Source organism: Rhinopithecus roxellana, chromosome 8, assembly GCF_007565055.1.
Source record: "Rhinopithecus roxellana isolate Shanxi Qingling chromosome 8, ASM756505v1, whole genome shotgun sequence".
In the NCBI taxonomy this organism is placed as follows: Eukaryota; Metazoa; Chordata; class Mammalia; order Primates; family Cercopithecidae; genus Rhinopithecus; species Rhinopithecus roxellana.
The window spans coordinates 80,265,807-80,280,479 of NC_044556.1; positions in this window are offsets into that span (position 1 = coordinate 80,265,807).

Here is a 14,673-nt window from a genome sequence, read left to right on the forward strand (position 1 = left end):
GGGCATTTAGTGGTATAAATTTCCCTCTACACACTGCTTTAAATGTGTCCCAGAGATTCTGGTATGATGTATCTTTGTTCTTATTGGTTTCAAACAACATCTTTATTTCTCCCTTCATTTAATTATGTACCCAGTAGTCATTCAGGAGCAGGTTGTTCAGTTTCCATGTAGTTGAGTGGTTTTGGTTGAGTTTCTTAGTCCTGCGTTCTAATTTGATTGCACTGTGGTCTGAGACACAGTTTGTTATAATTTCTGTTCTTTAACATTTGCTGAGGAGTGCTTTACTTTCAACTATGTGGTCAATTTTGGAATAAGTGTGATGTGGTGCTGAGAAGGATGTATATTCTGTTGATTTGGGGTGGAGAGTTCTGCAGATGTCTATTAGGTCCACTTGGTGCAGAGTTGAGTTCAATTCCTGGATATCCTTGTTAACTTTCTGTCTTGTTGATCTGTCTAATGTTGACATTGGGGTGTTAAAGTCTCCCATTATTATTGTATGGGAGTCTAAGTCTCTTTGTAAGTCTCTAAGGACTTGCTTTATGAATCTGGGTGCCTCTGTATTGGGTGTATATATATTTAGGATAGTTAGCTCTTCCTGATGAATTGATCCCTTTACCATTATGTAATGGCCTTCTTTGTCTCTTTTGATCTTTGATGGTTTAAAGTCTCTTTTATCAGAGACTAGGATTCTAGGATTGCACCTCCTGCTTTTTTTTTGTTTTGCATTTGCTTGGTAGATCTTCCTCCATACCTTTATTTTGAGCCTATGTGTGTCTCTGCATGTGAGACAGGTTTCCCGAATACAGCAAACTGATGGGTCTTGACTCTTTATCCAATTTGCCAGTCTGTGTCTTTTAACTGGACCATTTCATCCATTTACATTTAAGGTTAATATTGTTATGTGTGAACTTGATCCTGTCATTATGATATTAGCTGGTTATTTTGCTGCTAGTTGATGCAGTTTCTTCCTAGCATCGATGGACTTTACATTTATGACATGTTTTTGCAGTGGCTGGTACCTGTTGTTCCTTTCCATGTTTAGAGCTTCCTTCAGGATCTCTTGTAGGGCAGGCTTGGTGGTGACAAAATCCCTAAGCATTTGCTTGTCTGCAAAGGATTTTATTTGTCCTTCACTTATGAAACTTAGTTTGGCTGGATATGAAATTCTGGGTTGAAAATTATTTTCTTTAAGAATGCTGAATATTGGCCCTCACTCTCTTCTGGCTTGGAGAGTTTCTGCTGAGAGATCTGCTGTTAGTCTGATGGGCTTCTGTGTAACCCAACCTTTCTCTCTGGCTGCCCTTAACATTTTTTCCTTCATTTCAACTTTGGTGAATCCGACAATTATGTGTCTTGGAGTTGCTCTTCTCGAGGAGTATCTTTGTGGCATTCTCTGTATTTCCTGAATTTGAATGTTGACCTGCCTTACTAGGTTGGGGAAGTTCTCCTGGATGATATCCTGCAGAGTGTTTTCCAACTTGGTGCCATTTTCCCTGTCACTTTTGGGCACACCAATCAGACGCAGGTTTGGTCTTTTCACATAATTCCATATTTCTTGGAGGCTTAGTTCATTTCTTTTTACTCTTTTTTCTCTACACTTCTCTTCTTTTTTCATTTCATTCATTTGATTTCAATCACTGATACTCTTTCTTCCAGTTGATAGAGTTGGCTACTGAAGCTTGTGCATTTGTCACATAGTTCTCATGTTATGGTTTTCATCTCTATCAGTTCTTTTAAAATCTTCTCTGCATTGATTATTCTAGTTATCCATTCATTCATTCTTTTTTCAAGGTTTTTAGTTTCTTTGCACTGGTTACATAGTTCCTCTTTTAGCTCTGAGAAGTTTGATCGAATGAAGCCTTCTTCTCTCAACTCATCAAAGTCATTCTCCATCCAGCTTTGTTGCATTGCTGGCGATGAGCTGCATTCCTTTGGAGGGGAAGATGTGCTCTGATTTTTTGAATTTCCAGCTTTTCTGCACTGCTTTTTCTGCATCTTTGTGGTTTTATCTGCCTTTGGTCTTTGATGATGGTGATGTACCGATGGAGTTTTGGTGTGGGTGTCCTTTCTGTTTGTTAGTTTTCCTTCTAACAGTCAGGATCCTCAGCTATACGTCTGTTGGAGTTTGCTTGAGGTCCACTCCAGACCCTGTTTGCCTGGGTATCAGCAGCGGAGGCTGCAGAAGATAGAATATCGCTGAACAGCGAGTGTTGCTGTCTGATTCTTGCTCTGAAAGCTTTGTCTTAGGGGTGTACCCCGCTGTGTGAGGTGTGAGTTGTCAGTCTGCACCTAGTGGGGGATGTCTCCCAGTTAGGCTACTCAGGGGTCAGGGACCCACTTGAGCAGGTAGTCTGTCCATTCTCAGATCTCAACCTCCGTGTTGGGAGATCCACTCCTCTCTTCAAAGCTATCAGACAGGGGCATTTACCTTTGCCAAGGTTTCTGCTGCTTTTTGTTTAGCTATGCCCTGTCCCCAGAGGAGGAGACTACAACGCAGGCCAGCCTCCTTGAGCTGTGGTGGACTCCACCCAATTCGAGCTTCCCTGTGGCTTTGTTTACCTACTTAAGCCTCAGCAATGGTGGGTGCCCCTGCCCCAGCCTTGCTGACGCCTTGCAGTTAGATCTCAGACTGCTGTGCTAGCAATGAGGGAGGCTCCGTGGGCATGGGACCCTCTGGGACAGGTGTGGGATATAGTCTCCTGGTGTGCCATTTGCTAAGACCCTTGGTAAAGCACAGTATTAAGGTGGGAGTTACCCAATTTTCCACGTGGTGTTGTGTCTCAATTTCCTTTGGCTAGGAAAAGGAATTCCCTTCCCCCTTGTGCTTCCCAGGTGAGGCAATGCCTTGCCCTCCTTCAGCTCTCGGTGGTCAGGCTGCACCCACGGACCAGCACCAACTGTCCCACATGCCCCAGTGAGGTGAACCCGGTACCACAGTTGAAAATGCAGAAATCACCTGTCTTCTGTGTCACTCACGCTGGGAGCTGGGGGCTGGAGCTGTTCCTATTTGGCCATCTTGGGCATGCCCCCTAATTTCTTAAAGGAATTCCTAACATGACCTTTTATATAAATGACATTGTGGACATTGTCTTAAATGTTTTTTGTTAAATACGTTAGGATATTTTATATTGTATATAGTGCTGAGTACATGTTTTAGACTTGAATTCTCTGAGAATGTTATAATTGAGACTCAGGTATAATTCAGAACACCACTACCTACCTATTCATTCAGAACAAATAAGAATTTAGCATATGATGTCCATACTGCCTTCAAAAAGCTTGAAAGGGTTCTTTGCACAGTGGGTATATGCATTTTTTTTTTTTTTTTTTTTACTTTGAAGAGTCTGTTTTAAATTAAATGACTTAATGATTTACTTGCTGTTTGTAATGGTTTAAAACATTTCTACAAAATCTTTGACATTTTCTTATGGAGAAGCTGGGCTGGCCTTAGTGACTCATTTGTAACTAATAGAAATTAATGGAAGTTATGTTGGGTGACTTATGAGATCATAAAAAACCATGCTTACATGTAAGAAGTCTGAGTACACTGAAACCGCCATGTTGTTAGGAAGCCCAGGCCAAAAGGAGAGGCTGTGTGTAGGTACTCCCGTCAACAGACCCAAACCAAGCCTCAGATAAGTGAGTAAAGTCACCTCTAGATAGTTCTGCCCAAGTCCTCTATCAAGAGACCTAGTCATTCAATTCTTCTCAGCTTATGTGCCAGATATTATGAAGCCAAGAAGAGCCAGTCACGTTGTATACTTCTGAAAGTTTGGACTTCAGAATCCTTGTTAAGCTAAATAAAACGGTTGTTTTAAGCTGCTAAATTTTGAAGGGATTTTTTTTTTTTTTTTGACACAGTAATAGTAATTAACGGACTGTTAAAATAAATTCTGCATTTACCCTGGAAAGTATCTACTGTGAGAATTAAAAAAATTAGAAGCATGAGGAGACCTGAGATTAGATAGTTTCATTTTTGTAAATCTGAATAGTGATTTAGGAAATTTGCTCATATTTCTGAATTACAAAGAAACGAAAACAATTTACTTCTCCTGAATGAAAAAATATATGGAGAGGTGCCAATTTATTTTTTCTGAATGAAATAAAATAAAACTAAATGATGTTGAAGAGGTTGTTGAGATTAGCACTACAGCACAATTCCCAGAGCGTGAAGACTCTTAGGCCCTGATACATTAACAAAGGTGGTCCAGAGATCACTTTCCTTAAGTATTTTACCTCTAGATCTATAGCACTAGAGTCCACCCACTGCATTCTTTATGAGCATAGTGTTCTCAGAGAGTTCCTTTTCGTTTTATCACTTCAATAATGCCCTATCGAAGGAGAACTGTAGACACTGTAGGTATAATAGATTGTTGCACAGACCACTTGCTGCCATCTGGTGTGCCACTGACTGCAAATGAGTCTCTTCTGTGGCAGCATATTTTCCCTTTTGTAGTCAAACAAAATATTTTATTTTCAACTCTTGACTCTGCAATGCGGTCTTAATTATGATTTCCAAAGAAGAGATTGAAACAATGAAAGAAGTTTTAGAGAATATATCTATCAATATCTCTATTTGTTTATTTGTATTCATTATATAGTTATTTATTTTTATCTATCCATTGATACGTCATCCTGAAGGGTTAACTGGCTATATGCAACATAATGGTAGACTGTTTTTCTGCCTTTTCTTTGAATGTGTTCCACAATTGGACTAAAAACTATTTTATTTCATGGTTGCAGTGAGTCCTCCTTTCCTGTGACTTTTATAGAATTAAAATTATAAAACCATTGCTGAAAAACTGTAAGAAACCTGTGAAATAATTTATTGTAACCTCTAGTTTTTTTTCTAGAATAATCTCCAAATTTCTTTGTGCTTATCCCATCACAGAACCACATAAAATTTGTGAATATCCTAAAACTGCCAACTCCTTTTATAATTCCATGATTTCTATATGCTGTATCTATAATTAGAAATCTTCCTGTCCCGTCCCCTTAAAAAACATTCTCCTTCAAATCCTAAATAAAATGTCATGGCCTCTATGAAGCCTTCTCTAACACCCAAAGTTAGTTGTTCATATATATCACCTTGTTTTACCCCTCTTCTAAAGGATTCATCACATTGAACTGCAAGTGTTTATCCATTGTTTTCTGCATCAGAGCAACCTGAACATAGGAAACTGTGTCTAAGTTACTTTTGTACTTGTAGTGCTCAATAAATTTTGATGCAGAAAATACTGTGTTGATTGTGACACTAAGATTTTAGGGTTTTACTTTCAGCTGGGCCCTCAGAACTACTCAGTCATCCTTTTTTCATTCCCAGTTGTACCAAGATGTTACTGGGTGTTTCTCCTTTTCTCCTCCTCAAACCTAGTCGACCATTTCTCACCCTCTTTCTAGGAAAAATATATGTGGAATTTATTTAATTTACTCCTCACCCCCCAAAAATGTATGCATTACAGTTATCATTGCAACTTCATTTGTTTCTTCACACTGCTCCATTCCAAGGCCAAGTCTTTCACTTTGAACTATCCAATATTCTCACAACTACTCTTATAATCAATCAACTCTTCCACCTGTTTTCTCTCCTTTTCCATTGACAATATACTTTCTACATCCATAAAGCCAAAGAAAGCAAATCTTCACAATGAAAATAAAGGTCTAGTTAAAACCCAAACCATTCATTTAACTAAGCACCACCTTCAAAGTTCTTCCCCATCTCCCTCCTTCTTTCCTGCACTCTTTTCCTAAAAATACCACCTGCACCTCCCGTATTCACTTTGTCAGATTCCTCATTCTCTTCTGAATCTATCGAACCCAGCTCCTGCTCCCACCATTTCCATGAAACTCTTTTGATCAGATCAGTTATAGTTGGCATTTATCCAGGGTGTATTCTACATGATCTTGCAACTTTTAGATGCTGGTGACCTTGGACTTCTTGCCATCTCTCCTTATCAGTATTCTTTTCTGGTTCCCATCTCTGACAACGTCTTTTTTCTTCTGTTCTTATCTCCTTCTCTTCTGCTTGCCCTCGAATGCTACAACACTGAGAACTCTGTCCTCCTTCATCTCTTTATCTCACCCATTCCTGTGGCTTCAGTTTATCATCTGTGTGTTGATAAATTTCAAACTGGATTCTCTGGCTCAGATTTTTCCTCTTAGTTCTAGATCTACATTTCCATTACTTACTGAACTTCTACAAGCAAAAATATATCCTTTTTTCTATAACCAAACTTACTGTTTTAGTAGCAGAAACTTTCAGATTAAGTGTCAGTTGATTCATAGTTTATCCCTCAGCCACTTATTTCTGAGGTTGCCCTTAAGTTCCAGGGGGCATAAATGGGTATGGTGGGAGGGAGGAACATGTGGGGCTGTCCCTAGTCTATAGCTATTCTTGCTGGTGCCTGTCTCGCAGCCTCATAAATGTTGGTTCCTTTTCATCAGAGTCTGTCCTAGTGATCTACCGAGATAGCTATATTTCTATCTAGTCTTCAGCATTCACTTAGACAATTTACTCTCCACTCATTTGTAACACGACACAGCTCTCCTGACCCTCAGTCATTTGCTTCTGAGACTCCCAGTGTAGACATGAAAATATTCTGATTCTCTTTCATGCCACCCTGGGGACTGGGAGATTGATGCCTTCATTTGTATTCTGCTAATGCTAAACCAAACTTGCAGTGGTCTCTAGGTCTATACCGTTCTTGAGTTTCCAGTTGTGCAATTTACTGTCTTTAATACCATCTCTCCTACTAAAAAATTTTACTTAGATTTGGGGATCTACTGCTCAGAGTCTCATATTGGTATATAAAAGTTTCTTCTCTTTTTTTCTTCACCAATTCAAGACAAGTTTATCTTTTTTCTGGTAGGTAGGAAAATATTAGCTCTGACCAAGCTCAGATTTTTCTGTGCTTATTATTTAAGGCTTAAACTTTATGTCCCTCGTTATTTAGAGCTCTGGCTTTTGATCATCAAAATTCTGAATTTCACAGTTTACCATTTTTTTTCCATTAAAAGCCTTTGTACCATACATTTCAAAGTTCTGTTTTGAAACACAAACCAATTCTCTTCCACTCTCTTTGCATTTTTGCATAACAATGCAACTCTGAGTGAAGTAGTGTAGATGCCCTTAGTGCAGCCTGACTTCAAGAAGAAATGTGTATGAGATTGAAAGAGGCATAACTATTGTTGCAAAATACCCTCCAATTCCGGTTTCATTCTTGAACATCCAGATTGTTTCATTCTACTGTGTCTTTCAATAATAGCATCATCATTTACCTTGTTTATTTTTATTGACTCTTCTTTCTTGATTTTCCCTTCTGTCCCTTCTCACTCTTACTGGAAATGAATGTGACAATTCTATCTAGAAATGTTGCTCCAGTTAGTCCTTTCTTTCATATCCCTTTCACCTCCAATTCAATACAGCGTTCATACACTCTCCTTTGGACCACTATGACAGAATCCTGATTAAGTATGTCTGTCACCAATTTCTGTTTACTGCAGTCCATCCTCTAACTCACTGTAAATGATGTTTCTATAAAAGAAAAATAACTATTTTACTCTTGTTTAAACACCTCTGTTACATCCACTTCATACAGAAAAATTCAAATTCAAATTTCTTAGTTTGCATGAAAATTCCTTCATAATATAACTTCAACATGTGTGTTATATGCACATTTCTTTGCTCTTGCTGTTACAGCTCTCTCCACAGTGAATATCTCTCTGTTCCCCAGAACACTGGGCTCTTTCACAACTGAGTGCTTTAAGGAGTAGTTGTTGCCTTTATTAGGTGTGCCTAGTCTCTGCTTCCACCCTCTACCCCTTCTTTTCGTAAAAAATTAAAATAAAATAAAATAAAATAAAATAAAATAAAATAGTATTGCAATTCTTCAGAACCAGTCACCTATCATAGAATTTATGCTCTGTTTTAACTGGCTCATCATTTGACTTTAAATCTGATTAGACTAATAAAGACCAATAGAGCATGTACTTTTTCTACTTTTTAAATATTATGTTGCCAATACGAATTACAGTGTCACTCCACAAATATGTACTAAATGAATAAACATAGGCCTTTCATGCTCCTATATCACTCTGTTTTTATTTTATAAGACTGCATTGTATTACTGTTTACTTCTTTACATATCAATATCTCCTATTAGACTTCTAATATTTGCCATCTGCATTGTATTTAGCATAGTTGGTCCCTATGTTTTTTTGAAAGACTCTCTTCCGTTCCTCTCATGTTTGTGGCCACTGCTTCTTAGTCTTCTTTAAAGGTTCTTTTTCCATTTGTAAAATATCTCCTTCCCTTATCCCCTACCACCTCTTCTTCTCCCCCTCCCCTCCTTCTTCTCATCTTTGAACACTCAGTGCTAACTTCTCTTCTCTTACATTATCTATCTATCTATCTATCTATCTATCTATCTATCTATCTATCTATCTATCATCTATCTGGTGATATCATCCAAATTCTGACTTTCTTTATCAGTAAAATACAAAAAACATTAATTTATAATTCTGTCCAAGATCTTTCCTTTGAACTCTAGATCTATATATCCTGTTTATATAATATGTTCATGCATTTTCTCACAGTCCTTCCCACAAAAAGCATGATGATATAGACTGAATTGATTCCCCGCAATTTCATAAGTTGAAGTTCTAACACCTAAGATCTCAAATATGCCTGTATTTGGAGACAGGTTCTTTAAAGAAGTAACTAAGTTAAAATGAGATCATCAGAGTTGGCCCTAATCCTATGTGACTGACATCCTATAGAAGAGATAAGGAACACAGACACTTAGACTGAGGGGTGTTCGTGTGAGGACACAGTGAAAAGAGGGCCATCTGGCAAGCCAAGGAGAGACACCTGAGAAGAAACTAAATCTGCTGGCACTTTGATCTTCACCCCCTAGTCTCCAGAACTGTGAGAAAATTAATTTCTGTTGTTTTAACCACTCATTCTGTGGTATTTTATTATGTCAGTCCTAGAGAAATCATATACATGCCTAAATATTGAATTCGTTTTTCCTCAAATCTCCTCTTATCTTTCTTATTTTAGTGGATAGCACCATCATCCACCCAGTTATAGAAATTTGAAACCTTGTTAATTAGCACAGTAATTAATGTAGATTGATCGGTATTCAATCTTAAACTGCACCTTCATTCTAAAATATGTCTTCATCTCCACTGGTGCCTCCCAAGTTAAGCCACCATTGCCTTTTACTTGATATGGCAGCTATAGCCCCTTATATTCCTTCTTCCATTTCTGCTCCTATTCTATATTCTCTGCACTGGAAATTGTTTTACTTAGAAATATAACCATGTCACTGTCACAATTAAAACCCTTAATAACATCCAATTGCATTAATGTCTAAAACCCTTCAGGGCTTATAAGGCCTTTTTAGATATGGACCCTGCCTACCTCTCCAGCCCAATCTTGCATTATTTTTCTTTTCAGTTTCCTTAGTTCCTCAAATGTACTATGTTTCCTTTCTCAGGATCTTTGCACATGCTCTTCCCTCTTCTTACTTTCTCATCTTTCTTTCTCCACATCTTTTAATAAATGCAATTACAGCTAGCATTTTTCTGAGCTTTATTTTGTGCCACGCACTGTCCTAAGCACTTTAAATATGTTAGACTATTTAAATCTTACCATAAACCTACATAAAAATTTTCTTATTTTTGTTTTGCCAGTTAAAAAACTGAGGCACAGATAAGTTATTAAAATTAAGTGACTGGTTTGAGATTCCAAAGCTAGAAGTGGAACTTGGATTTGAACTTGGTTGGGGACAGGGTAGCTCTAAAGCTTAGATTACGATTAAGAACAAAAGCTTTGATTCTCTAAATTAGGTAATGGCAGTCAGTATGTATACTGTTAAGTCTCACCAGATTTGTAATGAATAATTATGTAATAAATTGCTTAGCACCTATCTTCTGGATCAGAATGTAATCTCCATGGGATCAGAGGCAATGTCTATCTTGTTGTCATTGTATCTGTAAGTATCTTGTATATGCTGCCATGATGAGGGCATTCGCAAATATTTGTTCAATAAATACACTGTAACTTTTCCTAGAACAGGGATGCTGACTGTACAGCTTTGGCTAACAGCAGAGTCCTCACCTACAGAAAATGCTCCATATATATAGTTTGATTAACTATCACCAGTTAGTTACAGATCTGCAGTACACTTTAATTCCACGTTTTGCTGTCTACCTGTATTAGTTCATTTTCACACTGCTGATAAAGACATACCCGAGAGTAAACAATTTACAAAAGGAAGCGGTTTAAAGGACTTACAGTTCCATGTGGCCAGGGAGGCCTCACAATCATGATAGAAACCCAAAGGCACTTCTTCCATGGTGGTGTCAAGAGAGAGCATGAGAGCCAAATGAAACGGGTTTTCCCTTATTCAAACCATCAGATCTTGTGAGACTTATTCACTCCCAAGTGAACAGATTGGGAGAAACTGCCCCCATGATTCAATTATCGTCCACCCGGTCCCTCCCACAACATGCGGGAATTCAAGATGAGATTTGGGTGAGGACGCAGCCAAACCATATCTCTACCCTAAACAAGTGGAAGCATTTTTATCCTAATACAGAGATGATGATGCAGATGGTGGGATGTTGGTGAGTGTAGAGAGGGGAATTATCTGAGCTATTTATCCCCATTTTTGTCCTCCAAACCAAGTTTTCATTTTAATTTATGTCACAATTCACTGCATTTGGAAATCTCAGGCATATATTAAAAATCTCTTTCTCTCTTTGTCTTTCTCTCTGTCTCTGTCTCTCTCTGGTTCTCATTCTCTCTTTGGGTAGGCTGTGATACTTACTTGTTTTGTGTCTTTTTTTCTAGCTCTGATTTTCTTCAAGTTCAGTATTTTTCATTTTAATGCAATATAAACATTATGGAGACTATGCCTGTCTTGGAGTCACTTTTGCTACTGGAAGAGTTTCTGACTCCTCTGAGATGAGTACTAGATAAGCCATAATTGTACGAGTACAGAGTTTAAAGTCATGGCAGTACTATAATTGGGTTAATACTTTACTACCTTCCTCCTGCTTCTAATTCATCTCTCGCAAAACAATTAAGAAATGTCTCAGAAGTCCTATTCACATGTCTTCGCCATCCCAGTAGAGGGAGACAGAAACAGTAAAAAATAAGTAAAATGGTTCTAACACTGCACTTAATGACCATCTCTAAGAAATATTTAATATTTAAAGAGTCTTTTAAATAATTTTTTGGTAGAAAAAAATCCAGAATCTCCTTTTAATAAGCACATCTATAGAAACAGCTCATTGAATGATTTTCAACAGTTAATGTTTTTGTTTCTTAAAAGAAATTTATCATCTTTAATACATTGTTCAAATTATCATTGCAATAGAAATTCACATCTTAACACTGAATATCATTCATGTTTCATGTAGATTAGCATTTTTTTTTCTTAAGATCAACATTGAGTTAGTGGTAAAATTTGCTGCTTATATTTTATAGGTATATAGTCCCAGGGGTAATTAGTAAGGCAGTCACAATTTTAACCTCACAGACCATAAACTTGAACCTATTAATGTGTGTGCATGTGCGTGTGTGCATCCCTAGTTTCTTTTTCCCCATGGCAGAGGGTGGTGGTGGTGGTGTAAGAGGTTAACATGAAGGGAGGAAGGTGGGACCACAAATGGATCAGATTGTGGAGGACTCAATCAATAAGTATTATGCACAATTGAAACACTTAGTGGTAACCATTGGGAAAATTTTTGTTTTGGTAATAAAGTTATTGTTAGGATTGGTATTTAAATTTACAAAATAATTCCCTTAGACCTTGAGTAAAGGGAATAGTGCTGTACTTTTAAAGTTGTATTATAAAACCACAAGTTGTTTTATTTTTCCTTTCCAAGCTATATTGACAACTTACAGCAGTAGCATAAACAATATTATTAGCAGGTATAAAGAAAAAAAGGCATTGATAGAAGACAGTCTGGCAGCATTAAAAAAAAAAAAAAACAGACAGGAAGAATCCAGTTATGCTTAGCTAAAAGAGAGTCTCTGTGGTAAAAATATTTCACAAATTCTGTTCCCATTGCCAGGATTATCCAGAAAGTGGCAAAGACTCCCAGACTATCTTATTTGGGTATTTTTAATAAGACTGTCTAAGTACTTTTAGCACTAATTTTGACCACGTAAACTTAGGATTATCACAGCTTCTTTTAAAAGTTGGATTATAAGAGAAAGAATGCTTTAGATACATTCTCTAAAATTCAGGTCTTATAGCAATTACGTTTCTCATAATTAATAAATTACATTCTAGTGTCTACTTCAATTTTCAATGCATTTTAGTTGACTTAATGTATGTAATAAAAAATCCCAAGAGCCTTTAAAGCATAGACTTAGTTTTTAGAATCCACCAAGCTAACTAATGCAGTTCCTGGTTTGAATCAGCTTTCTCTTGGCTCAATCGTTTGTATTGTTTTTGGGGTTAAGGTCTTTACTTTGCCATTCTGATGAAGACTATGCAATCTCTCACTACAGACACACACAGGCACACACACATGCACACACACACACACACCCTCCCATAATTCTATATTTATTCTTTCTTTGCACAATTTCTTTGTACAATTTCAAAGGAATCTTGGGACTCTGAAGCTCACTCATTTGCTTGAGAATTAGGAACTTTCTACCTCACTGTAGTTTGGGTTTAAGCTTGTCTCTTGCTCCATTTTGTGGTGCTATACCGAACACCTGAGGTTGAGGAATTTATAAAGAAAGGAGGTTTATTTCTTACAGTTTTGGAGGCTGGAAAGTCTAAGGTTGAGAAACCCAGATTTGGTGAGGGCTTTCTCACTGTACCATCCCATGGTGGAAGGCAGAAAACAAGACAGCACACACAATGTTGTGGGGGAACTGGGGGCGGGAAGGGGGCTGAATTTAAGTCTTTTACTAGAAACCCAGGTAAAACCAGTCCTCATGAATGGATCACCTCTTACAGGAACCTCTCCACACTGTTGCATTAGGGATTAAGCTTCCAATGCATGAATTTGAGGGAGGCACATTCAAACTATAGGAGCTTCTAAATGATGTTCAAAGTTTGAGTTTATACCCAGTAACCCCAAAGAGGAGAAATGTTCATCCTCACTAGCCAATAGTCCTTGGCAATTGGACTTCCAAAATGATTGAAAAGCTAAGCACATCCATCCATTGATTGTATTCTTTTCTTTAGACTTTTTGTTGCATGTAACTGAAATGGAAATGGCATCTCTCTTTTTCTTGTCAGAATTCTTCTCTTTTTACCATGAGGTGGAGAAGGTAAGCATTGCTCATTGCTTCATTCCTCCAGTCATTACATACTCAGTCACTGGGGATATATACCTCCAGCTGTTTTTTTCTCTTTTCCTCTGTCTTTTGTTTTTTTTTAATCTGTGTATATTCTTCTCACTCATGTTTTTATATTTTTATTACAGATATATGTATTCATAAATAATAGCCAACATTTATAGTGCTTTTATTATACCAGTCAGTAGTCATTATTTTGATGGCACACACACATACACAGACACACACACACACACATACCACACAATTTAATCTTCACAATGATCCTCTGAGGTAGATACTGTCATTATTCCCAAATTAATTATGAGAAAACTGAAGCCCAAAATGTTTCTTGCCCAAAATCACAGTTAGGAAATGATGGAGTTGTCTCCAGATTTTATATTCTTAATCAATATGTTTTTTGTTTTTTCATGAAAGGTGAAAGCATGAATGGTATATATATATATATATTTTTTTTGCTTTAAGTATCTCCCTTAACGTGTCTTGTTAACTCCCTTAACAGTGCAAGTTGGCTGGTGATGAATTCTTTCATCTTTTGTATGTCTAAAAACACCTTTATTTTGTCTTTATTTTCTGCTAGGCATATTCATTGGGTATAGAATTCTAGATTTACAAAGTCCCCTTTCCAAAGTACGTAAAATACATTGCTCCACTGTCTTCTTTCTTGCATTATTTTCAATAAGAAATCTGAAATGATTCCTAGGTTTGTTTCTCTCTGCATAACATGTCTTTTTCTCTGGTGCTTTTATGATTTTCTCTCTATCACTGCTTTTTAGCAATTTTGATTAAGCTATACATTGGTATTGTTTTATTCATGTTTCTTGTGTTGAGGTTCATTGAGCTTCCTGAATATGTGGATCAACATTTTCCATCAGGCCTGGCAGGGTGGCTCATGCCTGTAATCCCAGCACTTTGTGAGGCTAAGGTGGATGGATCATTTGAGGTCAGGAGTTCAAGACCAGTTTGGCCAATGTAGTGAGACCCCATCTCTACTAAAAATACAAAAATTAGCCAGGTGTGGTTGTGGGCACCTGTAATTCCAGCTACTTGGGAGGCTGAGGTATGATAATCGCTTGAACCTGGGAGGTGGAAGTTGCAGTGAGCCAAGATTGTGACACTGCACCCCAGCTTGGGAGACATACTGAGACTCTGTCTCAAAAAAAAAAAAAAAATTCATCTCCATCAGGTTTGTAAAAATTTTGGTCATTATTTATTCAAATATTATTTTGGTTCTCCAACCCCCTCCTTTGAGGACTTCAAATGAAATTGTTCTATAGCTTTGTGATGCTTTTTTTATTTTTTTAAATGTATTTTTCTCTGTATGTTTCATTTTGGATGGT